Here is a 23,054-nt window from a genome sequence, read left to right as displayed (position 1 = left end):
TCCTAATTTATACTTGTGCCTGGCGTTACTCCATCCCAAGTGCAGAATCTGGCATTTCGCCATCTTAAATTTCATCCTATTAATCGTAGCCCAATGCTCCAGTTTATCTAGATCCCTCTGCAAGGTCTCTTCTCTCTCAAGAGAGTCAACAGCACCTTCCAGTTTGATATCATCAGCAAACTTGCCAATGGTGCATCCAACTCCTGAACCCAGATCACTTATAAGTATATTGAACAGAGCTGGCCCTAGAACTGAACCCTGAGGAACACCTTTAAAGTTGATCCCTCAAAATTTGGTCCTCAACTTGCCCCTCCCCCACCCCAAGCTTTTGTAATTTTTTCCCCCATCAGTATATCTCAAAGCAGTCTATAAATGCTAATGCACTAAGCAGCCTGATGCCTGCTTGAAGTAGTCTGTTTCTCTCTTCTGTTTGACAGATGGGAAAATACAGCACAGACTGTTTAAGGTAGTTGCCCAAGGTCTCACTGCAAGTATGTGACAGAGGGAGAGTAATCCCTGTGCAAGTCTTTCCCTCTTTTCCTCTCCTGTTAGCATGAACAAGTTCCCCTCACTGCTTCTGTGGAGTTTCAGACTTCACAGCTTTTGGACTTGCCAGTGACTGTGAGGCTGTGAAGCCCGAATAAGGTCTTTTGATACCACCTCACCTCAACAAACATTCACCTTTTAAAATATACTGTTTATCCAAAGCTAAGTTTCAAACTTTAGTCCCTAACCTTGCACAGAGCTTGACTGCAGGGACTGTTCTTGCCGAGTCTTTAGGATCCTGACAAGGCGCATCTGCCACCATGACTGACTCCCAAATGACTGTCGCTGCAAGCGCGCATGTGTGCAGACCAACACAAATATGTTTGTAGGCTGGTTCCCTCAGGAGTGAGGTCTGGGGAATCCTGCTACCCTTCAGACCTTCTCTAATAACATTTGAACACACAGGTCAATTTGAAACCAATGTGACAGAACAGAAAGCAAATATATTAAGTCCCTGTGTGTTTCACAGAAACTGGTGGCTGAGTAGAAGAGAAGTAGGCATCTGTTAGTGCCTCTGCTGAGAGAACAGCTTGGCTATTTCTGCCCATGTCTGCTCAGTCTGGTAGGAGCCAGTTGGCGAGTTAACACGTACCTACTGGCAGGCCATTCAGTAGCTCTGCAGGTCCAGACCGGCGCCACGGGGCGTCCTGCCCTTCTGGCATACCACTCCCTAAAACAGAGAAAGGCACGGGAGCCTGAACTTTCCCGGTCAACTTTAGGAGATGTGGATGAGAATGTAGCAGGAGAAATGCATAAGAAACTGAACTTCTTCCATCCCACTGTTTATGGAATAAGATTTTTTAATTATTATTTTTGCCATTACAGTAACTGCTATATCTGTGGCGCATATATATATATCTCAAAGAAAACATGGTGCTAATTGATTGGCTGGCAGAAATGAAGAAAGAAAGAATCCCAAACACTTGGGATTCTGTTTAAAGCATTTTGTACACAGCAAAAGTGATGAAAAATGCATTTGCATTGGTATGCATGAAGGTGCTATCACATGGTCTGTGAGTGAGCAGGAGGGCTGTATATGTAAGGAAATAGGGAAATGGTAGCAACGAAGCTGAGGAGCAGTGTCCTGGACAGAGATGAGTATTGCTGAAGGGCTTGTTCTGTGCAAGGCCTTGACTAATGATCTGGGAAATAACAGCCCATTAGTTCACTGATGCTTCTAATTCAGAAAGCATTGTGAGTACCAGATAAATACAAAGGCATGTAAAAGTCTTGAAATCTGGATGTAAGTCATACAGCAGAATTCAAACAGGGGAAATCATATGAAACATGGCTTAACTGGAGAAATAAACCTTTACAAAAGAGGTTGAGAAAGGTCAGCTCGAGCTCATAAGGACCAAAGCACCAGTTGGAGTCATTGGGCATGTGTGTACACAGCAGCCTCTTCCCAAGGATCAAGGTGGTGATAACCTGAATCACTTTATGTAATTTGAAGCTGACATCTAAGTGGTGTCCCACGGCAAACCTCCCCTGAACAAGACTACCCTCTGAATGAGTAGAGAGAGTTCCAAATGCAGAGTGCAGTGGAATATTTGAAATGTGGTGATGTGATCTTTTGAGTAGAGCTCAGAAAAGAGTCAGAGAGACTGCAGAACTGGGAGGATGTGTTTAGGAAAGAACAAAGTAGATTATTGCTAGACCTTACAAAAAATAATGAAGATGAAATTTAAAAAGCAGCTTTGTATTAGCTTGTAAGCAAAAGAGGGGAAGAAATAGCAAAAAGAGAAACTGTTTTGGGAGAAGTGTTCCTAGAAGAGTAATGAGGATTAATGGGAGGAAACTGTGCACAGAAATCATCCCAATTATTTGTTGCTTTGTTTCGAATAATAGACTTGCACAGAGAAGGCCTAAGGCATCTACACTACAGTGGTCAAAGATCCAGAAATTCTCTGCTTAGCTTGAGACTCAGAGAAAATTCGAAGATGCAATTTCCTTGTGTGCTTGGAGGCATTCTCCTCTTCTGCTTGAGAAAAGTGATGACTCCTCTCTTATCCTTCACATTTTCACTTTGATTGTGTTTGCCTTCAGTCTCTTTCTGGCAGGAACAATTCCTCACCTTTAGCCTTCAGTGTATATTTTGATGGGATGTTCAGGTACACGTGTATTTTCTCAGAAAACCTCAGGCATGGCAGGCTGCAGCAGAGGGACATGCTGTGCACTAAAGTGCACAGTTAATGCTAATTTGCCTGAATGGGTCCTGGAGGCAATCCATAGGCTTCAGAAGGTGTGCTGGTAAGGAACCACTTCGTCTCTTCAAATAATCATAGACATATTTGTTTTTATAGCAAGTTATTTTCTCTCCCTAGGAAGGGCAATGCTTTCTTTCCTTTCAAATGCCTCTGAGCTGTTGGTTGATTTTTGGCAATCTGTTTTCCAGAAGTGATCTTACAGCACTTGGCCTCTTTCAGGTTTCTCTGCCCTCTGTGGAGTGCTATGATGGAGGATTGCATCGTTGTGCCCCCAAATACCCTTCTTTTTGTCGGTCTGTTTCCCCTAATTGTTGCAGTTGTTTTGCTTGATGGAATAATTGCGAACTCACTCACTATGCCTAGGGGAGGGCAGGAAGAAATCAATCTTATATGTCATTAAAAGTACAGACGAAAAAACCCCAAAACAGATTCCCTTGCGGGTATCCATGGCTTTTAATGTCATTTACATGTAGCTTGATTTTTGCTAATGAACAAGTTGTTTGTTTAGGGCTCTTAAATGAAGCTTTAGCTGAAAGAAGAGATGGGAGAAAGGAAAGGGGTGGAAGAAGGTGTATAATGCCATGAGAACACTCACATGAATTGTAATTTTGGGGTTGGTGCGGTTTTGGGTTTTGGTTTTGTATTGTGTTTTTTTTTTTTTTTCTTCTTCTTTTAGCTAGAGGAGTTGCTCTACTTTGTGATCCTCAAGCAGCTCCTCTGTCATTTGCAAGGTCAGGATTTTCTGGCTCACTTGGAAAGGATGCTCTCTGACCAATGAGGCATGAAATAGCAGTTGGAGGAGGACTTGATAAATATTGATTCAGAAATTGCCATGGCTGCTGACTCTGCGATTGGCCTGTTTACCCAGCAAATGGAAGAGGAATGGAAAGAAGTTGTCCATTTCTCAGCAATGGTGGCACATGCATTTTTCAACACTGTCCTAGATATTTAAGAGGAAAGGGTCTGAAAGCTCAGCCCAGCGTGTTTTTTCAGGACAGCACTGATCCATTACAGCAGATTAGACTTTTCAATCCTTTCTCCTGCCAGGAGCCTTCCCTTTTTAGTTTCATTAAACTCCATAAGGATGGTTACACTGTCCAACCCAGAGAAGGGAAGTTTTCCAATGCAAGCAGGGTAGGCATTTTGCTACTTTGGGGAATATCTGTACAGCATTCGGACTAAAATGAGTATACACTGCCCGTGCTCTAAAGCTGAATGAATTATGTCTCAGCTAGCTATGAGCCTGAATCTCTTGTTCCCCACAGAGTAGTCTATGCCTCTTACCCTGCTGGATCTCAGCAGTATAAAACGTGAACCAGCAGAGTGTTATCATACCACTTCAGTATTTTGCATTATGCAGTTGTGCCACTACTAACCTGCTATGAGGAATCCAAAATTCAGGTTTCCTGTATTATCAACCAAAACCAGAATTAAAAGCCAGAATTGTGGTAATTAATTCAAGCTCAGTGCTGTGCTAATGCAGTTACCAGAATTCTGGGATGTCTCAGAGTACAGGTAAAAATGAGCTCAACATCTGCCAGCTGTAGTCAGTGAAGGCATCCCCTGGGTGAGCTGTTTCCAAATGCCACCTGAGCTTAGGACAACCTTGGCCAGTGCTGCAGGGTTGTCCCTTTCCTATACACTTGCAAGGAACCCTATGCTTATGCAGTGCTTCCCATCCATATTTTTCCTGTTAAACGTGGAGTTTACATATAAATTGTAAGAGGTGATCACTGAGTCTGTTCTGCTACAGGAACTTTAACACCTTCTGATCTTTCTGATCTACACTTTCAGCATGTTCAAACCTCTGCAACATGAATGGGAGTTGTTTTGTTTTCTTTTAATTTCTGTGGCTTGACAAAGTTGCTTCAATTAGAGAAGTGCCTGGGGACTCCTGTCAGAATCAGGAGCTCTCCGGGTTGAGTGGTGAAGCTATCTAGTATTATAGAGAAGACTGGGAAGAGGGAGCTTCTGTTCTGAAGAGTTCGTGGTCTAGGCAAAACAAAAGAGAAAAGGAATGGGAGAGAGGAGGTGTTTGATAAACGGAGACCTGAGTTCAACTGTGTGGAATTGTTTGGTGAATAATGAATCAGTTGGGGTAAAAAAAAAAAAGGCAATTTTCATAATATCTGCATTAGTCAGCTTGTCTGAGTTTGCCAACATGTTTTGACTAGATTTGATTTTTGAAATTCACAAATAACCGACAGTGGTGACATTCAAGGCTTGCTCCTCAGCACTCCCCTGTCCAATAGCTCGGCTGGCCCATGAGAGCGGTAAGTCCCATTCCCTGGCTGTTTCTGTGTGTGCTCTCAACGCCAGAGCGCAGGGCCCAGGGAAGAGGTCATCGCTACAATCTGTGCGTAGCCTGCTCTGTGACAACTCCTCTGGCCCAGAATAACCAGCCTTCAGCAGTACCAACTCACGTGGGCTTCCTCCTCACATGGGCCAGCCTGGCCCTTTCACGGCCAGGACCCCAGCCCTGCAGGGACAGAACCGAGGTTACTTCCTTTCACCGCAAAGCATCGGGATGGTTCGTGGTCTGGTGGCAGAGCTCTTTGCTTAGCCCATCTTACCCAGCACACAGGTGTTCCCTGCTGCTCCTGTAACCTGGATGCTGTCAGCAAGGTACTGCCAGTCTCTGCCCGTGTGCCTCGCCTTTAGCTGCCTGCGGGGAATTAGCCCTCCCATACCCTGCTGCCATGTGATGGGAGGCACCCCTTACAGACCGGCAGGTAGCTTCATCACAACCCTCTGGGGACGAAAGGGAATTGAGGAACAAAACCATATAAAAGCAGGTGTTATCTGCGTAGTGACAGGCCTCTGCTCTGCCACAGGCATATCCTCATGTACTCCCTCGTCCTGATCTCACATCTTAGAGTAATAACCTTCACAGGTCACTGTGCAGTAATACCGCCTTCCTGATAACCTCCTTCAACTTGCTTGGGTAATGAGTTGCTTCTAGAGAAGGACACCATTTTATTAACATCTGACTATAAAGAAATATTGCTGTGAGTTGGGCCAGGGCTGAGAGGGGGCGGGGGCAATGGTGTATGGTGAAAACAGATTCAGGAGGTTTATGGATGTGTCTTTCAAAAAAGCACAGGGCATACAAAATTACCACTGGAATAAATGACACTGATACATTTTGGGAAACCCAGGCTGTTAAAACATAGATATGGTGACACTGCCTGGCTCCTGCCTTCTAGAAGAACGATTTTTTTAAAAAAAAAACTATTTCTCTTTTGCATTGCCTGGAGGTCAGAACATGAAGATTTTCAAACCAAGCTATCAGTTTTTTTGAGCTTCATATTTAAGCAGGCATGATTCTAGCTGATATATGTTGTACTCAGCTGTGTGAAAAATTCATACAGTATTGTTCTCTAGCATCACTGGTCTGTGCACGCTGAGTTCTCATATGGTTTATGCTGTACTTTGTGTTTAAAAAAAAAAAAGTTCACTGTAAAAACAGTGGGAGCCTGGCTGATATAATATTATGATCATGGAAGAGTGGTAGGAATGGATTAGTCTGTTTAAGCCTTCCTGTCTGCAGGCTATGAGACTACAGACAGCAGAAAAAGCTGAAGAAACAGCCTCTATCAGAGAAAGATGGTTCAGGTGAGATGATAATCCCCATAGTGTAAGATGAATGGTAATACAAGTGGAGGACTTTTTTAATCTTTTGAAACAGTAGAGTAGGTGGTTCTTGTCTTCATAGCTGGGACGTTATCAGATTTGTTCTCAGAATCTTTATTTTTCCAAGAAGTCCCTGTTCTTTGTGCTGAAGATTCACTGGAGTTAAAATCTCCTGGCCATTGCTTTCAACTCTTTGGAGTTGTTAGTTCATTATGAACAGGGTAACAGTGTGCTGCTGTCCCCTTGACAAACTAAGACAGGCAAGTGAGGAAGTGGCTGGGAGCTGGTTTGACTCAGTGGACTAAAAGGGTTGGGACCTCACTCAAGCTTTTGGTATTAGTAAAGAGTTAGTGTGGTCAGTCTGAAATGGTCACCTCTGAGAAAGATGCACTACAGGAGAATGAGTGAGTCTCTCTCCTCTCAGTTCTGGCTCACAGCCTCATCAAGACACTTGGTTGTTCCACATTTTGAATTAATTTTAAAACCTGCTATTGATTGCCTGAGCTTAGCCCGGTTTGAAATACCACATTTCCCACCAGCTGCATACCAGTGCTGCTCTGGTTTATTTTCCCTGCCAGTTCTGCATCCATAGTAACTGTTGTCCGAAGGGTGTCGGCAGCGACACCAACTCTGGATGCATAATGTGCTGAGCGGGTGGTTATGCTGCGACTAGCATGTTCCTCATTCACTACACTGCATACCTGAACATTCTAACTTAAGTAGAGGCACATGAATGATGCTGTACGTCTGTTAGGAGAGTATGCTTGGACATACTTCCCAGGAGTGCTGTTACTGGACTCTTACTATAAAATACTGGTTTTGAACATATCTCAAAGCATTTTACAAAGGAGGTCACTTTCATCATCCCTCTTTTACAGGTGTTTGTTCCCAAACAAGAAGGTGTTTGTTCCCAAACAAATAAGAGCAGGGAAGAGACCTGCTAGGGTCCAGTTTTCCACATACAACTCCATCACTTGATGCAGCAGGCCTTGCTGCAATAGGTGGTGTTTCTACGGATCAGTCTTTTTTGGGGTCTTGATGATTTGGTTATTGTGATCTAGATGTTATATTAAAAGGAAACTCTTACTAGTATAAGTTCAAGTTCCAACGTCATTCACATCAAGGATTTCATAGTGCTAACCTTTCTGAAGCAGCTCTAACAGGTGCCTGTGCGCTTGTACTGTCCCTACTTTTAGAGACCAGGAAACCAAGGCAGGGAATAACAAAGTGACATCCAGAAGTCAGGTTTGGAGGGAATATATTCCAGGTGTAACACACTGGTGATGTGCTTCTTCAAGCCCTGCAGGCACACTCACTTCTACCCATAGGAGAATTAAAAATGGCAGGTGGCATTGGAGTACACTTGCTCACAGGCTGTGGTGGTGTTTCCCAATTGTTGTGTGTTAAGAACAAAGAGAAAATGGTGAAAGGACAATGGAAACAAATGCAAAAGACTGTGACCCGTGTGTGTATCAGAAGCACCGGCTCCACATGTCCAGCTGGATGCTGGTTGCATGTGCCTGTACTTTGGGACAAGGTGGGGTTGGGGGTTAGTGCTCATCCACACCATACAGCAGCTGGTTCAATTTGGACCTCTGATTGCCTGTAGCTCTGGAGCAGTTGAAGCGTGTGTATGTTTGCATGCAGCCTAATTAGTGCCATTATCATTGCCATTAATGGCTTTTAATGAAGAACAGATGGTTCTGTCAAGGTTTCAAGCTGTGAAGTTCACTGACCCATTTGTGCTAAAAGGAGGGGAAAGAAAACAAAAAAAAACCCAGCCCTTGTTCCAACCTGATGGTGGTAGAGGGGAGTGAAAATGAAGATTGCCCAAACTTAAACCTTATGTTTTACTGTACAGCCTCATCTGAAGGCACATGCAGATGCTTACAAAAGCCCTGCTTTCACTGGGGAGAACAGGGTTTCCTGGCACTTATCCTCATGAGGCTCTGACACATCAGCTACCTTTGTTGTGTTCGAACTGAGACTTCCCTGAAGAAGAGTGGAGGAAAAGAAAGGATTAATATAGAAAAGATCATCACTAGCAGGACAGGCCAGTACTGGGGAATAAAGAGAGAAAGGGAACATATTTGAAAGGATTCTCAGTAGTGTCCAAGTAACCCAAGTCAGGAATCTTAAAGAATTTTAACTTTACCTTCTTATTTTTTTTCACTTTTGCCTTTTTACTTTTGCTTGACTGTCACTCAGACATGGCTTGGATAGACACTTCTCTTCAGGGCTATAGCTCCAACTTTTTATTCCAGAGGATGGAATGCTGCTATTCCTCATTAGGAATTCAGATGTTCAGCTGTAAACATGGCAGCATGGTGGAGTCCAGCTGGAAAAGGTGAATCTCAAGCACAGATCATTTGATAGGATTTAACTGTCTGTCCTGGCAGCCACTTTTCTTGTCTCCTAATTATTGAGCAAAAGGCGATGTGTAAACTATAAGCTCACACTGATCAGTGCAAAGTCTGGCTTAATTAAAAGAAACTCCTTTTCTCATTTAATTGTGAGGGAAGCTTTAGTCTGCCTGTGATTCAAGATTAGCTGTCTACTTTGGGCATGGTGTCGTCTGTCTGGATGAACGGTGTAAATGGTGTAATATGTGCATATAATATGAGGTGTGGTTTTAGTATTCACTTCTGTCTTCTGTTACTGAATGTACCCCATTTATATGGACTATTCGAGAGTATCTGCCCAGCATGTGAATGGCCCGATCAAAAAAATCTTACCAGCCTCCTGGTCATGTTCAAAAGATTTCCTAGCAGAATTCCAGTTAGAATTGCCAGTGTAATAAGTGCAAGTTGTGTTAATACCTTTGTAGATGAGCTTCATATAGGACCATATGTCCGTCACTTCAGATCCATGGAGGTCCTACTCTTCTGTGTGAATAGATTGGATGTGAAGCTTGAAACAGATATTGGCTCAATTGCAATGTCCTCAAGTTGAACTTGCAACCTCCCCATTTTCTTAAGAATTTATAAGCGTTTAAAGAGATTGCTGAAAAATATCGTTAGTAAGGATAATATATAACGTTATCCTGGTGTTGGAGGTATAAACCACAGGAATAAATAGTAGCTGGAAATAAGTCTTCCCCCCCTGCTGCCCGTGCCCCTCCCCCCTTTCTTTTTCTTCATGTCTTCATTTAGAAGAAGGAAGAAATTAAATTCATTAGCACTGATCCAGTGCCATATCTAATTAGCTGCAGTATGGGGCACTTCTGTAATCTTGTGTCATAAGCGCAGTGATTTAAGAGTGTTTTTTTTTTTTCTCTTTCCTCTGCACCAGCAACTACTAAGGATTAAGTAGTGATATGCCTGATTAATTTACATTGCCTTTATCAGGCTGCGGAAACAATTATCTCTCACTGGGAGAGTTTTCAAACAAACATGGTCACGTCCATGAAGTAATCTCCCAAGGAGTCTCTCTGGAGCTGCAAAAGGAGATTTAGAGCAATAACAAGCAAAAATTCTACTGCTCTTCCCTGGCTTCTTCCCAGCAGTTTCACAAAGCTTCACCCACCTTCCTGCCTGGTCAGTGCCTACCAGGAAGAGGTAAGGCTTGTAGAAATGAAGACCCTTTATTTCAGCAAACATGTAGCTGACTCAACACAAGCCCTTAAGTATGCTTGTTTTAGACGTGTGCTTGGGAGAAGTCCTCTGAGAGTAACATGTCCTTTATTATACTCTGTCCTGTGGAAATTTAGAGAGGAGGGTTTGGGAAGGCAAATGGAAGCAGCAAAAGAAAGTGAAGAGAAGGCACAGTACTCCTCCCCCTATATTCCAATACAAATACAAACTAGTATTTGGGACCTTGGAGACACAGATACACAATCCCAGCCTATATAAATACGCTCCTCTCAGGTGCCTCTGACCCATTCAAAGATGCTGTGCTCTGACAGAGCATCTGTATGTGATTGCTTTAGGTGCTTCAGCTTTCCTATGCAAACATCCATAGGAAGTGTGGCCGGTTATCTCATTAGTTCCCATACAAGGCAGCAGCTGAAGACCGCGGGTGAAGAGGAAGCACCGCAAGCTTCATTAGGCTGAGTGGAAACATTTTCACAGGAGTTTATGGAGAGTGGAAATGTCACACTGGGTCTGCAATCAGCAGAAGATTTAAAAGCTGTAAATATCTGCCCGTGGAGAAAAGATCCGCCCCCATCCCATCTCAAGCCAGGCTGGAGGATTCTTTCTTTCTCTCTTCTCCTTGTTATTTATGTATACAGCAAAGCTTTTTAAGGTTTGTTTTTAGTATTTCCTATGTCTATCCACTAATTTTGGTCTTCCTGTCCTTTGAGGTGGTCGGGTGTGTGTGGGAGGGTTTCAAAGAGTGCAACCCCTATGGGAAAGTGAAACCTTTCCCAGGTAGGAGCCTGCAGGAGAGCCAGGGATGAGGAAAGCTTGACTGGCTGCTGCTGGTGAGGGACAGGGGTAGAGAAGTACCGAGATGTGAGACAGTTTTGAGAAGCATCTGCTTGGATAGGTTGGAAAGTTCAGATAGGTGAAAGGAAGGAGAGATCTCTGTGTGGGACAGATAAAGAGGTGGGGGCTTTCTAGGAAGAGCCTTGGAAAGGGGGAAAGAGGGAGTTGGGTGAAAGTGGGTATAAGGAAAGAAGTTCAGGAAGAGTCAGGATGGAGGAAGCTCTTGCATGGGGCAGTGCGGTGCTTGGATAGCAAGGTGCTTCCAGAACAGGTTTGGATGGATCAGGGCAGGAGTGTGACCACACTTCTGTGAGAAATAGGATAGCTCTATTCACTGGCATCAATGTGTGCTTCTTTATTTCAGCCTTGGATGCTTTTGCTAGGCATTTTAATGTCCTAACACTTTTCTTTTGAGAGGCTTTCCGACCCCTGACTAACACCTGTATTTAAAAAGCATATTTTTAGTACATTGTACTAATGGTGTTGGATTAGTATTTGGTATTGGTCCAATGTGAGTATTAAGGATATGATTTTAAAGTTTAACGTTACTTAGTGCATCAACACCAGTTATGGTCTTAATTGGTTCCTGTCTGTTCTTTAGTATTTAAGCATTTAGACAAGAGTGTGAATACATGATCTCCACAACTTGCTCTTCCAAGGATTAGTCACTTTACAGTGTCACCAAAACACTTTTGTAAAGTATATCCTAGGGCAATGATTGTCAGTTAAGATCTAGCTAGCTTAAGCCATTTATTATTTTAGATCTTTGATTTCTTTCAAAACTATGCCATCACTATTGTTTACCACATTTAAGGTTAAAAAGATATTCAAATACATAATGGTCTGAATGTAAATCTGTCCTTTTGTATTTTTCTGCATTTTCTTTCCTGTTTTGAAATGTACCAGACCATTAGTTTCAGAGGAAACAATTAAGTTTTGATGTAGAATGCATGGCTTTATAGCAGTTTCCATAGGAACCAAGTATGAGGTGTAAAGTCCGGGCATGTAGCTCACCCATCAGCTCCACCCAGGGGACTTGTGCAGGTGACAATGAACAGGTGATGCCACATGACTGTCCTCACATCATGATTTAAGCTATAACCTTGCACATGAAATATTTACAGGGAAATCTGAACCCAGAACCAGTTTGGCTGGCTTTGTATTTTGTTACAAATCAAATTACCCACCGGTTTAAACTCGCCAGTTTCATGTACAAAAATGTCAGGTTACAGCAGTGTTTGAAGAATTGCAGTAGGAAATAGCACAAATAGAGCAGATACTGAGGGTATGTAACTGCAAATATTACTTGATAAGTTTAAGACATTTGACATTTTTTCAGGCCATCTGTAAAGTGCATCTGAATGTTCACTTAAATTTAAGCAGTCTCTGGAGAGCCCTAGACCCAGTTTTCAATGCAGTCGTATTTTAGGATGGTTTATCATAATTTACATGCAAATACTATCCGCATACAATTTTGAAGCAAAACCAGGCAGAATCTGACAGAGGTCAGAAAGGTTGAGCATATGGTTTGTGTTTAGAAATCACTGAAGTTTCATTTAGCTGTACTTGGTGCCTCATATGACTGTGAAGTGGGTGAATAGAAATGTATATGTAAAAGTGAGATTTAAGGTTATGCTTTCAAGGTTATTCCATACTGAAGTGCAGGGTCTACAGTGGAAGGAACTTTCCTTTTTTTTTTTTTTTAAGTGGCAGTATGCCTTTGTGAAAACTCGTGTTTGTTAGCCTCCTAAATATCTTTGGTTTCAGCTGCTGCTCTATGTGGAGTGCTGTGAATCTTTGCTTGAATTACACCTGTATGGCAGATATTCACTGATGCTGCAGCATCCATACCAGCTTGGACCAGCTTGGGAATCCACCTTGATATGTTTACTTACTTCTGCTTGGTGTTGGGTTCTTTTTGTTGCATGCATGGTGACTACCTAACTCAATTTAAACACTGTGTTTCTTTACCTTCTCTTTGATTCTTCTTTCTGTGTTGGACTGTACATCCGAGACAGTAGTGGCAACGTACAACAGAGGTTGTGAATTTTGGTACTGCCCCAACTGAAACTGGGCCATCCTAGATTACAGGCTGGCTCCACCTATGGCAAAGTAGAGTAGCAGAGGAAGGGCCACAAGGTTGTCTGGCAGGGTCTGTGATTACCTGGGGCAGAAGCTGTTCTAACTTTCCTTCAGCTTTTGCTGTGGAAGTGGCTGAGGACTCCTTAGCAGGACCCTGGTAAGTAAAGGCTCTTCTGCTTATCTGAACACAGAAACTCTTCAGGAAGGTGAACTGCTGTGAAATCACTTTTAAATTTTCAATCTCTGCATTATCTTTCCTTTGTCCCTTAAACAAATAGCAACTGGATTAAAAAACTTTCTTTTAACTCTGTTAGCTTTTGCTGTTCTATATCCCTAAAAAATTAAACTTAAGATGGGAGAGTTTACAGTTGCAGTTAACATGTGGGAGTCATTGTGGCAACTTTAAAGGGAGATGTGACACATTTGAGAACTTAGGAATTTGGATCACAATATCTTTCAGTCCCTATCTCAGGATGCAACAGGTATTCTACACTGAACATCATCCTTAAAGTCCCAAAGCTATAGACAGTGTCTGTTGTTGTGATATCTCATGTGTTTCTGGTGGTCCCTGGGAAAAGATTGAAGTGGAAGGCAGTGGGAGTGAGCTGGTGTGCTGGGGACAGGAGTTTTGGTGGGGTTTGCAGTAGGAAGGTGCTGTGCAGAACAGAGCAAAGGACAGAGCCAGCACAGGCAGGAGATATTTGACTAAGAGGTTGAGGGATAAGTTCATTGCTCGAAGAGCAACAAGAGACAGAAGGCAGGGAAGAAGAAAGAGCAGTCATAGCAGTAAGGACCAAAACCATGGTTTTGGATGTGTAGGAATAGTAACAGCACAACAGGTCTGAGAGGGGAAATCAGAAGACATGAGAAACCCAATAGACTTCCTTTGAGAAAAGCAAATGCACACAAATAACAAAATCCCTTTATAATGTTGCCAGCTAAACAAGCTTCATGGTCACCTAACTCCAAATTCCATGTTTTGAAGTGGGAAGCGATGCAAGTCTAGACTTTGCCCACTACCATCAAATTGGAGCATGTGGGATGCAACACAGGGGTTCCCCAACAACTGGCGAGTGTCCAGCATAGGTGGGAGGCAAGCAAGTCTGATGCAGGACTCCTCGCTGCTAAGCACAGGCTGAAACTCTGCAGCAATACTGCAGTACATCATGCTGAGCAGCTGAACCCATGTGTACCTGTGTGAATAACCATTTCTGATCATCTTCTAAACACAATATTCAAATTGATATCTGTTATATCTTAATTAGTATCAAGGCTTGAACCAGCCACGTTCATGCTGTCAGCCTAATGGACAAGTAGATGTGGCAGCTGTGATATATCTTGATTTTTAAATAAGGTTTGGCACAGTGCTGCATGGCACTCTTGTATGCAAGCTCAGGAAGCAAAACCCACATAAGATTGGCACAACCAGTGGAAAAACTAGACGGAGTAATCTATCAATAGTTCTTTGTCAAGCTGAGAGAACATTCAAGTGTGGTCATCAGAAATCTGTCCCAGGTCCAGTACTATTCAATATTTTCATTTGTTATTTTGACAATTGGAGGACAAGCATGCTTAGAGGATTTGCAGATAATAATACCAAGCCAGAAAGGATTGTCAGCCTTTTGGAGGGCAAAATTAGAATTCATAATGATCTTGGTAAATTGAAGAAATTATGTAAAATCCAATAAGATGAAATTCAGTAAAGGCAAGTGACTAGAACAGGGAAAAATCAAATATACAAATGCAAAAGTATCCAATTTTGGCACCATGTTTTGAGAGTGATGGACAAATGGGAGAGAGATCAGCATTCTTGAAAATGTAACCTATGTAGAAAGATGAAAGGGACTGGGTGGAAAAGAAAAGAATATGATTTAAAGTATATTAATATACGTCAGGTAGTTGCAGTGAAGATACTGATCAGATATTCTCAGTAGCTGACAGGGTAACAACATGATGAGTTGTATTTGGAAGGAGAGATTTGGATTAGATTTTAAGGGAAAGCTGTTTGTACAGTTAGGAAGATAGCACTAGAAGAAGAGCTAAAGGTTATGAGATTGGAGGTTTTTAAGTATCAGCAAGATAAACATCTGTCTGTGGTGATTTTCGCATACCAATCCTGTCTCATGTAAGGGGCTGGATTAGGTGGAAGTTCTTCAGTGAGTCTATGCTGGACAGGGGTGTAAAGGGGAATGAGAACGTAGGAATGAATGTGTAAAATACTGAAGTATCTGTCTTTGTCCTGTAGCATAGGACATAGGACCTTTTCTTTCATGCTCTTCCTCATGGGAGGCTGCTTTGTGTCTGTGGTCTCCAAATAATATGGGCAAGACCCTGAGCAACCTTATTTATCTTTGGAGTTATTTCTGCTTTGAGCAGTCTGAGCTAGTTGACTCCAGCAGTCTCTTTCAGCATCACTTAGTCTGTGACTCTGTTTTGGGTGGCCCAAGACGTACCAAAGCTCTTGCTGCAAAAATTGTGAGGAAAAAGATCTGACAGTTTCTACTGCCAAATAGATAACAACTTCTGAAAAGGCTGATCTGCTTGGGGTTGCTAGAACAGCAAAAGACAGATAAATTGATGCTGAATGTTTATCTCCTTTGTATGCTAAATTGATATATTTTAAAACATGTAACTACTTCCATTAGGAAAGCATAACAAATGTTCTTTGACTATTATCAGCAGAAGCTGCATACAGTATTTCCATAAAAATGGGGAGGTTCGAATTAATTCAGAGTTGTTTAAAAGATTTGGTAACTTTGCCAGTATAGAGAGAACATGGTGATGGAGAGTGTTCAGAAAGCACGCTTACTTGCAGTTATAAGAAATGTGATGGCATTCACTTGGTCATGTCTGCAGCAAGTCAGGCAGTGTCAGCTGTGACAGCTATATGAAAATGGTTGTATTTCTTGACCAACTTTTTCCCTTTAATGACTTGAAGCTGATCACAAAGCAAGAGCATGTATATCTCTGCGTTAGTGGATGCTAAGTGTCTCCCGTTTAAATGTAAATACAGAGATTACATTTATAGCAGGATATGGCACAGTACACTGTGTCATGAGTCAGAGCAAGACAATGCATGAATAGCTTCAAGGTCAAGACACAGCACAAAACGTGTGATGGGATGATCTCTGGGCTTAGCTTACAGCTGGAGAAGCTCGAAACATTTGTGAAATTGCTTTTGTTTCTAAAAAACTATTTCATGGAGCTGCTTGAACCAGTAATACTGCATCTTTGCTTATCGCTTCAAAAAGAAAACTGAGTTGCCCGGTGACCTGTGTGTTGTGCATTCTCACACTGATCCACTGGCTGTGTAGAAGGGTCCTCTGCTGTGGCAGCTGCCTGATTTCCTGCATAGGCCCTAGACTTCTGTGGCACTCTGATTCCTTCTTAGCAGTGCACTACCAGTAGAGGTTTGTTACCATGTAGATCCAGATGCATCACATTTTGAAGTTCTGAACGATGAATAGCTGAGCGACTGTCTCACGGTACAGAATGGCCTTCTGCTCATCCCTGCCATTGCAGCTTCCATTGGAGAAGCTCCATTTTAGTTCCCTGGGGAAGTTCAGATATTGGATATCATCCCTGATTCTCACGAAGAACAGAACGAACACATCAGTCAGTGGACTATGCACCCAGGTGCACAGCCTCTTAACCACAGGCAAATGAGAGACTTCATGAATTCTGTTGTCTCCAAGCAAAGGAGTTACAGCTTCTGCAGGCTGGTAGACAGCACAATGTGAAAGAACCATGTAGTTGGGAATGCAAGGCAGACTGTGAGGTGGAGAGAGTATGGCCTACAGGAACACTGGAAAGCTATGTTTCTCTTGTCATATGCAACCACCTGCTAGTTTCCCTTCCCTGCCCCCATCTTGTTTCCTTCAAGGCAAATTATAGGTCCATGAAGACTTAGGTCAAGACATGCATTGTAAACGACTCTGACTGGAACTCAGCTAAAATAGGGTTTGGTGGCTTTTTTTTTTTTTTCCTTCTTTTCATGCCTGCTGAAAGTGAAATGTTGTAATGCTGCCCCTGTGTAACAGTACAAACTTGAGAGCACTGGTTCCCAACACGGCTTCTTTTGCGTTTGCTTCTTCAAGTTTCAAAGCCAGTTTCTATGGGAAAGGAAAAAAAGTACTGAGTGGTGAGGAGATATGCTATCAAAATGCTGGGACTACTGCAGGTACCTGAGTTCTCAGCCTTGCTGCTGGCTGTGCAGTCTCTGGCACACCACACAAACTCTCTGCCTCTGCTTTGTAAATCTGTGCGATGAAGCTACCGTTTCCATGCCCCCTGTTGACTGCCTGTTTTGTTTGTTTAGCTGCTGCCTTTTAAGTTTATTCTTTCTAATATGACTCGACTTACTGTGTTCTTCCTGGCTTTGTGTCTCACTGCTGTTGATAACTCATCTGCTTTCCAGCTCTGCGTGTCGATATGTACATAGTATCACAACCTGATGGCTGTTCAAACTAACAGCAAATATATTTTAAAAAATCCAGCTAGATCATAATTTTTTCTGTACTTCGCTGCTTCTGTTTTGCTTCACAAAGCAACATGGAAAATTTTCCATAGCTAAATTTGTCAGTCTCTTTCTGCTGGAGCTTCCAGGCACAGGGATGAAGAGGAGGCATGAAAAAGGGAAGAAATCAAAGGAAAAAAGAAACACACAGGACGAAAACAAGCCCCCAAAATGCCTGGACTGAGGTGTAGCTCCATTCTGCTTCTGGCCTGGACGTTATCACTTCTACCACATAAGGCCAAACTCTGTAGGACCTTTCCACAGCCTTGGCTTGAATTTTGTGTGATGTTTCAGTCTCAGTCTTCTTTTACCTCAGCCATTGTGCCTCTGTTTTTAAAGCAGCTTGGTCTGGTTTTATAGCTGTCCTTCCTCAAGCTTGAACCACATGCAGATGTTTTCATATCTTGATTTGATTTGGTGTTTTTTTGGTGTGGAAGAAAGTTACAGTCTGTCAGGTGACAGAGGTGGCTGTGTGGGTTTATGTTTACCCATCACTGTCACCCTGGTCATACCTCCATCCGCGCCATTTAAAACAATGCCCAGATCACTGGATGTCTCACTTTGCTGCCTCTCTCCCATGGCTGTACCAGCAGTTACCAAAGTTTGCAAAACTGCTCTACTTCCTGACAGGTTAAACTTTATATCCCTGTGTTGACTGGTATCCATCTGAATCGGGGACCGTTGGCATGGAGCCTTGCTGTGGCTGCCTCACTTGCCCCAAGTGCAATAGTGATCATTCTGCCTGTTCCTCACAGCCCTTTCCCCAGCCACCGTCTATTTGCTTAACCAGTGGCACAGCTTGGCATTTAACTATGCACATCTGAGGGTCGGTTGTCTGATTTCACTGCTGGCCTGGTCTAATCTCTTATGCTTATTTTCAGGGGTGGTGATTGGGGGGAGGACAGAGAAATAATTGAAATAAATGAAGCTGGATGATGCTTCATTTTGGCTGCTGTCAGTGTCCTGTTTGCAGGGATGAAACTCCTTCAGAAGCTGTGAGGGTCTCCACTTGCAAGGAAGAGGCCTATGTGGTGGCAGAGAGTATGAACAGCGGGGAAAATCTCATCTTGGTTTTTTGATGGTGTTTCTCTTTTTTTCTGGCTAGGTAGGTCCATACCACTATATACTTGACTGGTGTTTAACCTGGTAATGCACTTAGCTGATTCTACAGTTGTTAAGTATTATGCGGAAACAACGGACTGAGAGAAACTCTCAGACTGACTGTACTGAATTTCAAAATGTCCCTGCAGTTACTCTGATACTTTCACCCAATGGTGGAAAGGAGATGTTTTTTCCTTGCTGTCAGTAAGTCAATTTGTCAAATTCTGTATCATGATAGACAAGTTGGATGCTCATCTTTCCCAAGGAAGAAACTAGTTAGAAGAGGTTGAAAGTTGTACTTGTTGTCATAATCATCTTCTTAGTGACTCCTCACAATTGAATAAAGATGCTGTTCTCTTATAGTTGTCCTCTGAAGCACAGGAGAGATACTATAATGTACATTTTACAGGTGAGAAAACAAAGGGACAAAGAGTTTTCTTTCAAAGATCCCACAGTGACCATGAAGTAAAATTATGAATTCCAGAAACCTGGAAACGAGTAAAACTCCCAAACTCTAAAATGTTCCTGTTGTCGTGAATTTTAAGCTAATAATTTGATTTTTTTCAGCTCTGAAGGAAGTTAAGGACTTAAAAGATAAGACTTAGGGTCAGGAGACAGGAGTTCTGTTCCTGATTTGACCACGGTTGAAAAATGGGTTAGAACTTGCATTGGAAATACTACTTGCATTTTTTTATCTGGAGGAAAGATCTCCCACTCATGCCATGCCTTGTGTCCATGTAGAAAACTGGCATGTTACTACACATTTCTATGGTTTTTCAGAGTTGCTTTGCAATTGTATTTGGGAAGTACTTTGAGATCATTGAAGGGAGAGAGACACTGAAAGGAGAGAGATGCAAAGTCATGTATTTTAGCTTTCACAAGGGGTGTTTTTTGTTTTATCACTGCCTCAGCATGACTGGCCAGAACTCCCTTTGGGGTTTAGTTAATGACAACCTAGCTGGATCAGCAGTATGAGGTTTCAGAATCTTTCCTTCCTCTCTCTTCAGGACTTGGATGTACTACTTCATTCAGCAGACCTACGTTTTTACAGGTGGGGGAATGGGCCAGGCAGAACCAGGAGCAAAACATGATTGGACAGAGGTTACAAAACTTATTTTGAGCAACTCTGAGTGATGTATTTTAGCTGTAGGGGAAAATACATTTAACATCATGATTGCATTGTACTCAAGAGAGCAGAAGTGAACTGGGAACACTTTTACCTAGGTCAGTCCAGTATGCAACTCTGAATGGGCTTTCTCATTAAATGTGAGTGGCAGTAATGAAATTCTGCAAATTAGAAAGAAGGAAGGATCACAGGAGCTAGAGGCCAAAGACAGACATCCGAGGCTGCTAGGGAGTGAGGGAGTAGAAGAGGGTAGGCTGTCAGCATGTTGGTCTCTGGCTTAGTACCTTGCCTAACAGTGATTTCTGGCAGGTTTCAGTGAAAATGAACATCAGATTGGTGATTCACAGCCAGTGCCTTTAAAACAGCCTGCTTGCCTTCAGCTGGAGTAGGAGGAGAGTTGTTGTCCCTCTATGCTTCCCCATCTTGCTTGCAGGCAGGTGCTTCCTAACTTCCTACCACTGGCTCTCATTGACAGTGTGGCACTTCAGTCCCAGCTCTTTAGGCCATTTTCTGCCCCCTGTCCTCCTCTGCTACTTCCTTCACGAGCTCCCAAACTGTGGGTAGTGCTTCCTCTAAAGGTCTTGTTCTCTCCAGGCACGTGGCATCTCCAGGGTTCAGGTTGTGGCTGTTTTTAACTTTGTTTTGGAGAGGGACTCTGCAACTGGGCCACCCTGAGTCTTCCTGCTCAGTTGGGGTGGAGAGGTGATCTCTGGTAACAGACCAGCAGATTACTTAGAGATGTTATCCATCACACAGACAGAGAGAAAACCTGCAGATTTTCTTACAGGGCTAAAGATTTCAGCTGAATGCGTCAATGCTAATCCTGCATTGGGCAAAATGCCAGTCTGCCTAATGCCATTGTTGGTCTGACATTTGAGCCTCCATCCTAATGGATGCCAAAGCAGATCCCTCCACCTCATAGAGCCATTAATTAGAGCTTAATGACCTTCTGAGAGAAAGGTCTCGGAAATGAGATTCAGAGAATTTCCTACTGATAATGCGTGGCATGCGTACCGGGTTGGCCTGCTTTGGTCAGACTCTGAGGTCTTTTAAGTCAAATGGTCTGTGCTTCTGTTTACAGTAGCTACCTTTTTTCCCGCCACTGTCACCTAAAACACAAAATCTGTCTGGTGTAGAATGACAGCTTCCCCTACATCTGAAGCCATTTTGAGTCTTCTCTGGGCAGGAAATGGGTTTTAAACTCTGCTGATACTGCCATGGCTCTTGGAGTGACAACTCTGTTTACACCCTAAAACTCTTTTTAGTCCCGGTTACCTGCAATAGTGGTTTCTATAAATTTTTGCTTTATCTAAAGTTTTCCCTGATTGGCCAGAGAACCCATTTTTGATGGTTTTTTTTTGAGAAAACACCACTCCCTCTTTTTTTTACTAGACAGTGAATTCAGTCTTAATTTTCAACCAGTTTAACTTTGAACCTTCCTTTTTCTTAACAGAACTAGAATGGGGGCTCTCCAAAAGGCATTGAGAGCAGTTTTTCCTTCTTGATTTTGAATGTATCAGTTTTCTTTCATGTATATTCATTAAGATTCCTAGGCTTTAACCTCTGGCTGTGAACTGTACTTGTGTGTTGATGGTGGAGTGTATGAATATGGAGCGTCTGTTTTGTGAGAAGTCTGGCTATGATTATGAGAGTTGGACATGTCAGTATTTCTTTCAATGTCTTTGTAAGGTGATTGGAAATTCTGAGAAGTTTGAGTGGTACCAGTAGCAATCAAATATATTTTTCCAGTAATTTTCTTGAAACTAGCTGTGTACTCATCTACATAATGCTTTTGTCAGATCTCTATTTGGTGTTGCTACAGTGCAGTTAGTATTGGCTTGCACAAGAGTTGGAGGAAAAAACTCTCTGAATTTTAACTTGTTGGCACAATCATGCACTTTTGCCAGAGTCACCAGCAGTAATACTAACTTCAAAGTGGTTTTCCAAGCATTAGGGTTCAGTTAATGCATTATGTTTTACTCTGGTTGGGTGCACATATCTAATGGCTGGGTACAGTAGTCTCCCTCCTAGAAGGCTATTTAGGACACATATGTCAGCTGCTCTAGCTCTTATACCACCCTCTGTTGAGACTAAGTAAGAATTTTGAATGTGTAAGACTTTTTTATTTTCTATACTTTAGTGCTTTTACCTGTGTTATTTTTGCCAAGCCAGAACTTTCAATTTCATTATAAAGCAAAACAAAGCTGAAGAAAATTTGAATGATTATGGTTTTCATTTTTTCATCATAGAATTTTTATAATGTGAAATTTGAAATAAAGTTTTTTCAAATTTTCAGACTTATACTGAGAGTAGAAAGATTTTTTTTGAGCTATTTTGAAAATCTTGGTATAATCTTATAGTTGGAAAGGCAGGTAGGAAAAGAGGAAAAGCAGAATGTTTTGCCCTTTCACAGTGCACTTTATAACTTGGCGCTAAACTTAAACTCATAAAAGAGAACAAAGCTGTGGAGGAGCCATGGGGCGTGCATGTGTGTACGTGAGCAAGTCCGAGGCAGAGGGCTGATTTAGCTAGAAGCAGAATGGGAGCTTTTAACTATGGGTGGGAGAAGAGGAGGTTCTAGGATGTTCCTGAGGGGGTCTGCCACCTCCAAAATCCTCAAGGAAGGACATGGAGGTACCAGGGAGTTGTGCCTTCTGTAGCCAAACAGTTCCCAGCATGTAATGCTAGGAATCCCCCTTCTGTCCTAGCACTGCTTCATGATGGCAAGGCTCAGTTTTACCGTCATCTTTGTTTCTCTCACTCATTTTTTCTTTTTGCATGAATTAACCTCTCATTTCTGCACTTAGGATGCCATAAATTTACCAGCGTGACTCACAGAATTAACGTCCCTCTCGGTGCTCTAAGGAAAAGAGACTGGCACCCCACAGCTCCAAGGCAAAAGGCTGATCGGACATGACATCATGGTATGTGTGACAGGACGCTGTGACCAACCCGCTCCGGTGATGGCCCAGCACAGGGCTGACTGGGGAGGGGGAGTGGTTCAGTAAGGCCTTTGGTTTCAGGCTTAGGAAGCAGTGCGGGATGTACAAGCTGTTGCTTGCTCACCTGTGTGTTCATCAGCTACATTAACCATTTTGTTGACTGTTGCTTTTGGTAGCAGGATAACCTCACTCTTTCTTTGGGCTAGGATAAGTCAGTGCTGGAATTAGAACAGCACTTGGTTTTTGGAGGCTGAACTGATACTAGGACTGGCAAGCTGTAAATTTTTTTCGTGTGTGTATTTAATAAGGATGGGGGACTGATTATTTGATAAGGAATGGTAGATTGCTTCTTACTGAAGTCCTTATAGACCTTTTAGATACTGAAGGCGTAACACATGTAGCAGACTGAGCTGTTCTCATTAAAATCCAAGAAATTACTGGGGCTCACTTTTACCACATTGATACTGGGTCTAT

General features: G+C 42.6%; 1 protein-coding gene across 1 annotated transcript in view; it reads left to right on the top strand.

Annotated features, from left to right (window-relative positions):
* The window catches only part of RPAP1 (RNA polymerase II associated protein 1), a 74,655-nt gene extending 52,106 nt beyond the window's left edge, over positions 1–22,549 (top strand). Inside the window, exon 26 of the transcript XR_012623249.1 lies at positions 22,446–22,549. The gene's annotated coding sequence lies outside the window, so the exon portion shown is untranslated. The remainder of the gene's footprint in view (positions 1–22,445) is intronic.
* The last annotated feature ends 505 nt before the right edge of the window (positions 22,550–23,054 follow it).

The sequence above is a fragment of the Strix aluco genome, chromosome 4 (assembly GCF_031877795.1).
Source record: "Strix aluco isolate bStrAlu1 chromosome 4, bStrAlu1.hap1, whole genome shotgun sequence".
Classification (NCBI taxonomy): domain Eukaryota; kingdom Metazoa; phylum Chordata; class Aves; order Strigiformes; family Strigidae; genus Strix; species Strix aluco.
Note: the sequence above shows the minus strand (reverse complement) of the source record. Positions and strands in the feature narration are given on the sequence as shown.